Consider the following 7,315-nt stretch of genomic DNA (forward strand, 5'->3'; position numbering starts at 1 on the left):
CCTAATCAGACAGCAAATGAACAAATGTAGAACAGATCTCAACAAATAGGTAACCTCAATAATTTCCAATATAATTCTGCCAATAATTTGTCTATGCAGGAACCTCATGCAGGAAATCAAGAGGAGCAGCTAGACAGGAACAAGACATCCTCACAAGGAAATACAAACAGAAGCAGCATGAACACAGAAACAACTGATCAGAATCAAACACTCCAAAAATCAGGTATCATAGCTATGCAACCTAACTCTCTTGGTGTTATGAATGATAATGAAGATGTTTTTGGAGGTATGGAAGGGGGGAGTCAGGAGGAACCTACTAACTTGCAGGAAAGGGGTACCAAAGGGGGGAGTTCGCCTCATGTTATGCATGAGGGGTTGAACACTGACCTTACCCCAGACTTTAGAGCCACTGACAGTCCTAGGAGTAAGAATACTCAAGAGGAACCACAACAGAACCATCAACAGGTGCAGGCTGCAAAAATCAGAAAACATAAAACAGAAACTAACAAGGAAAAACAACAAGACAGAAATGAAGATGGTGAAGGAAAGGACAAAGTTACAAAGACAAATAATAAAGGGAAGCAGATTGACAATTATACTCCTGAAAGCACCCCCAAGAGAAAAAACAAACCAAGCAAAAAAAAAAGGGATGCTGCTAAAAGGAGACAAAGTATACAACAGAACAGTGATGAGGAACAAACTCAAGGAAAGTGGGAGGAACCATGCAAAAAATTTGTGATGATCAATGACAGCCAGGGTTTAGATATCATACCTTTGCAGACTAGATACATGACTCCCCCTCCAACAGAACCACCTGATAAGAAAGCCACAATTATGTCAAGTTAATACTATACCTTTGATTGATGAGTATGCTGTGAATATTTCTGAAGATGAATTTGATAGAGACAACCAGTCTCTAGATGATCCGGAAGATGAGGATGAGACTAGTGAGGCTTTGATTAAAGCCTTCATTCCTTCGAATGATCAGGCTTTAGAAGATGAGCTTAAACAGGTTTCAAAAAAGCAAGGCTTATCTCCAAGAGGGTTCAAACATGACAAGTTTCATTTCAATAATCAAGACATCAACACTGTCACAGCTGGCAGACCAAATACTAGGTTATTCTCCTCCAAATCTTCCCAATGATTAGTACAATCATTTGCAATGTGAGAGGGATCAACACCCAAGGGGTGTTGGAGAGACTCAAAATGCTCAGGAAACTCCACCAATTATCAATTATCACTATCTTGGAACCTTTTTCAGATAGTGTTCATGTACAGAATTTCAAAGTTCAATTGAATATGGAAAATGCAACTAGTAACTGTAATGGTAAGATTTAGATTTTTTGGAGCAGTGATAGTGACTGTAATATTCTTGATGAAGATGAACAGCAAATCACTTGCGATATAAAACACAATGAGTTACAGAGGCAGTTCATTACTACTTTTGTTTATGCAAAGTGTAAGGATTATATAAGGAGACCTCTTTGGGACAAGATGCTTCAACATGCCAATGAGGAGACCAAACATTGGTGTGCAGTAGGTGACTTCAATGTTATAACTGCAGTGGAGGAAAAACTGGGAGGGGCACCTTACAATATGAGGAAAAGCATGTATTTATAGCCGTTAATGAAGCATGTGGCCTTGTGGACATTGGTTTCAGTGGCCACAAATTCACATGGTCCAATAAGAGAGGTATTAATCACAGAATCTGGAAGAGACTTGACAGGGCTATGGTTAATGACTCTTGGCTTGAAAGTATGCCTCAAACCACTATTACTCACTTGTCTTCTACTGGTTCGGATCATTGTCCTCTTTTAATGGAAATGATTTCCAAAGAATCAAATCACATCAAGTATTTCAAGTTCCTCAATTGTTGGATGGACAACCCTCTTTTTATGGAAACTGTGCAGACTTGTTGGGATAGAGAGGTGGATGGTACTGGTATGTGCAGATTTCATCAGAAAATGAAGAGCTGGAAACACCCTTAGTGCATGGTCAAGGAAAGAGTTTGGGGATATTTTTCAGAATGTTAGAATGTATGACGAACATGTTCACAACGCAGAGGAGGATTACATTATACACCAAACTGATGCTAATAGAAGTGCTTTACATGAAATAAATGCTAATTATATCAAATTCCTTAAGTTGGAGGATACTATTTTGAAACAGAAAACCCAACTACAGTGGTTCAAAGATGGTGACACAAATTCTAAATACTTCCAGTCCATTATAAGAGGAAGAAGAAGGAAATTATTTGTGCATAAGATTATCAGTGAAGAGGGGGAATGGATACAAGATGAGGAGATTGCTCAGACTGCTTGTGCTCATTTTGAGGAGATTTTTACAGGTGAGGAAAAGTTTATCAATGAAGATACTTTGGAATGCATTCCAAGGATGGTCAGTCAAGAACAAAATAACCATCTTACCAGTCTGCCCAATATGGAGGAACTTAAAAGTGTGATTTTCTCTATGAATCCTAATTCCGCAGCTGGTCCTGATGGTATGAATGATTACTTTTTTCAGAAGTGTTGGCACATTATCAAGGATGATTTAATGGGAGTTGTTAAGGCCTTCTTTAGTGAGCAGATGATTCCTAAATATTTCTCCCATTCTTTTATTGTCCTGCTTCATAAAGTAAGTAATCCAAACGACTTAACTGAGTTTAGGCCTATAAGTCTGAGTAACTTCACTAGCAAGATTATTTCTAAAATAGTGAGTATCAGACTTAGTTAGCCCTATTCTCCCTTCTTTGATTTCTTCCAATCAATTCGGGTTTGTTAAAGGTAGAAGTATTTCTGAGAACATTATGCTTTGTCAGGAAATCATCCACCATATTAAGAAACCCAATGTTGGGCGTAATGTCATCATAAAACTAGACATGGCAAAGGCGTATGACAGGGTTTCTTGGTCATACATTTGCTTGGTTTAAGGAAAATGGGGTTTGATGAAATTTTCATAGATATGGTATGGAGAATCATTGCCAACAATTGGTATTCAATCATTGTCAATGGTAAGAGGTATGGTTTCTTTCATTCAACAAGAGGTCTCAAACAAGGTGATCCCTTATCTCATACCCTATTTATTTTAGGTACGGAAGTATTATCTAGGTCTCTTAACAGGTTACATTCTCATCCGGACTATCATGGCTTCTTCATGGAGAGGAGGGGACCTCAAGTAAATCACTTGAGCTTTGCTGATGATATAATACTCTTCATCTCTGGAAGGCACAAAACCTTGAAACTCTTAATGAAAACTTTAAAGGAGTATGAAGAGACTTCTGGACAGCTCATCAATGAAGAGAAGAGTCATTTTATGCTACACTCTAATGCTTTTAATAGCACAAGAGATAGAATTAAAAGACTCATAGGCTTCAAACAAAAGCAGGGTCCTCTTACCTACCTAGGCTGCCCTTCATTTGTTGGTAGGACTAGGAATATTTACTTTTCTAATCTTGTTAACAAAGTTGTATGCAGGATTACAGGATGGCAAACCAAACAACTCAGTTATGGAGGGAAAGCAGTTCTTACAAAGCATGTTTTACAGGCAATACCCATACATTTAATGTCTGCAGTAACTCCTCCATCCTCTGTGCTTAAACAGATCCAAATGCCAATGACAGATTTCTTTTGGGGATGGAGGAATGGGAGAAAGATATACCATTGGGCATCATGCAAGAATCTTAGCTTTCCTTATGAGGAAGGGGGAGTAGACATGAGAAGTTTAAAAGATATTTGTATGGACTTTCAATTCAAACAGTGGTGGATTTTCAGAATCAAACAAACCTTGTGGGGTGACTTCTTGAAAGCAAAATATTGCCAAAGATCCAATCCTGTTAGCAAAAAGTGGGATACTAGAGAATCTCTGACATGGAAGAACATGTTGATGAACAGACAACATGTGGAACAACATATCCAATGGACGCTTCAGGCTGGAAATTGTTCTTTTTGGTGGAATAATTGGCTTGGAAATGGTCCACTAGCACAATTTTCCAACAATAGCAACAGATTCAACAATGCAACAGTGGCTGATTTCTGGGAAGAAAGGAAATGGGACTGGAGCAAGTTGATAGAACAGGCACCAGCCAGACAATTCTCCAACATTATTACCACAGAAATTCCCCCTCAACAGCACCTCCCTGATCAGGCAGTCTGGAAACTCAATAATCATGGCAACTTTACTTGTTCTTCAGCTTGGGAGGAGATCAGGGAAAAAAGGATCAAGCATCACTTTAATTCTCTGTTATGGCATAAAAAAATTCCCTTTAAAGCTTCTTTTCTATTATGGAGGGCCCTAAGGGGTAAACTCCCTACTAGTGACAAACTAACTAATTTTGGCATTGAGCCATCAAAGTGTTTTTGTTGTCTTGATAATGCATGTACGAGCAGCATTCAACACATATTCATCTTAGTCCAATTTGTTGCCAAAGTGTGGAGCACTTTTGCAGCCACAGCAGGGATTGAGCATGGCTGCCACTCACTGCAGCAGCTTCTTCAACACTGGTGGTCAGCAAAGACCAACAATGCAGCCCACAAGATGCTTCTACAGGCGACCCCTATTTTCATATGCTGGAACTTATGGAAGAACATATGCTCAGGCAAATATGGGGGTAAAACAACAAATATCAGAAAGGTGAAATATGCAATTTACAAAGACAACTACAAGATGTTGAGCATAGCATTTCCCCATATCAGCTGGCCAGCCAAATGGACTGACTTGATCCAGAAATGTGAAGGATGTATCCAAGACACCAAGGTAAGTTTGGTAGCTTGGAACAAACCCACAGATCAGTGAATCAAGATCAACACTGATGGCAGTGCTCTTGACAATCCGGGTAGGCTGGGGACTGGAGGTATTTTGAGGGATAAAAATGGCCAACTGTTGATGGCCTTTGCAACAACTCTTGGGGTAGGAACAAACAATAAGATAGATATTGAGGCAGCTATTTTTGGTCTGACTTGGGCATTGAAGCTGGGATACAGGAACATTGTATTGGATCTGGATTCACAGCTTGTTGTAAAATGGATAAACCAACAGGCAGCCCCTCAATGGAACCTCATAATTCAGCTAGGCAGGCTGCAAAATTTGATCAGCCAGACCCAGAACTTCAAATGCACACACGTCTATAGAGAGGCAAACTGGGTTGCTGATGCACTGTCCAAGCACAGCCCTCAAACAACCAATCCTCAGGTATATTTCAGCCACCAACAACTACCTAAGGAAGCAAGGGCATATTATCAGCTGGACTTAATGGAAATGCCAAGTTTTAGGAGGAAGAAACTAAGAGAATTAAAGAACCTCCATGAAATTTATCTTTTCAACTTAGCTATAATTCAAAGAATTATAGATTCTTTGAATAGGTTAGTTTTTTATATTTTTGCAAATGTAAAGGGAGAGTCTCCCTTGTTTATGTTTCATAGATGCTATGTATGAAGAGGAGTCATCTCTTCTAGGTACTTAGTATTTTTGATTCCTCTTTTGTGTAAGGGGAGGAGTTGACTTCCTTTTTGGAAAGTTCACTCCAAACCATCATAGGCTGGAGGTTAGGTTTATGCCTCCCTCCGTATATTTTGTTTTGGTTATTAATGTTAAGGTCCGGGGGTGTTGCTCAGCCCCTACCCCCTCCAACGGTAATTCAACTAAAAAAAAACCAAATCCCTAACACTAACCCTAACCCTAACCTTAATCCTAACCCTAACCGTAAATCATAAACCCAAAACCCTAAGCCCAAAATACAAAAACTTAAAAATTAAATACTAAACCATATATTTTAAACCTTAAATGCTAAACCCTGAACCATAAAACCTAAAAAAAACCTACAGCCTAATCCTAATGCTAACCCTAACCCTAAACCCTAAACTCTAAGTGCAAAAAAATATCCTCGGTGCAAAAAATGAAAACCCAAATATTAATCACTAAAATATAGATTTTAAACATAAAATCCTAAACCACAAACCCTAAAACTTAAAAAAAAACTAAACCCTAATAAAAACCCTAACCCAAACCCTAAACCTTAACCCCAAACCATTAACATGAAACCCCAAGCCCGAAATATCAAAACCCAAACATTAAAAAATAAATCATAGATTTTAAAAGAAAAAAATCCTAAACCCCTAAACCTAAAACTTAAAAAAAAAACCTAAGCCCTAACACTAACTGTATCCCTAACACGAACCCTAACCTTATCCTTAACCCTAACACTAAACCCTAAACCCTAAACCCAAATCCCAAAATACAATACCTTAACATTAAACACTTAACCGTAGATATTACAACTCAAATCCTTAGCCCCAAATCCTAAAATTTAAAAACAACCTAAACCTAACCCTAACTTTAACATTAATCCTAACCCTAACCCTAACCCTACAATAAACCCTAAACCCCAAGCCCAAACTAGCAAAACCAAACATTAAACACTAAACCATTGACATCAAACCTCAAATCCTAAACCCTAAACCCAAAAAACAAAAAAAAAACAAATCCCTAACCCTAACCCTCCTAAACCATAAACACAAAACGCGAAGCCGAAAACACGAAAATCATAACATTCAATACTAAACCATATATTCTAACCTCAAATGTTAAACATGAGACATGAACTTTAAAATAAACCTACACCCGAACCCTATCCCAACCTTAACCCTACCCTAAACCCAAAACCCAAAACCCTAAGTTCAAAAAGAAAAAAAACCTAAGTCCAAAATATGAAAACCAAAAGATTAAACACTAAGCCATAGATTTTAAACCTCAAATCCTAAACCACAAACCCTAGAACCCAAAAAAAAACCTTAAACCCTAACCCTAACCCTAACCCTAACCATAACCCTAACCTTAATTCAAAACCATTAACCCGAAACCCCAATCCCAAAATACCAAAACCTAAACATTAAACATTAAACCATAGATTTTAGACAAAAAATTATAAGCCCTAAAAACTAAAACCTAAAAATAGACCTAAACCCTAACCATAACTATATCCCTAGTACGAACCCTAACCCTAACCGTATCCTTAACACTAACCCTAAGACTAAACCCCATACTGCCATCACAAGTTTAAGGTGAGTAATGTATGTTGGGAAAATCCTGCAATGGGAGTATTCAAATTGAACACGGATGCAGTGCTATGCAGAATTAAGGTAAAATTGGGGGGGGGGGATTTTACGAGATCACCTAGGTATATTCATTTACACTTTTGCTATTCCTTTTGATTTTGGTACTAACAATTTTGCAGTGATCAACGCAGCCTTATATGGACTCAATTGGTGTGACATGGATACAAACACATTATCTTGGAAGTGAATTCGTAATTATTGAGGAA

This window comes from Solanum pennellii, chromosome 8, assembly GCF_001406875.1.
Source record: "Solanum pennellii chromosome 8, SPENNV200".
Lineage (NCBI taxonomy): Eukaryota > Viridiplantae > Streptophyta > Magnoliopsida > Solanales > Solanaceae > Solanum > Solanum pennellii.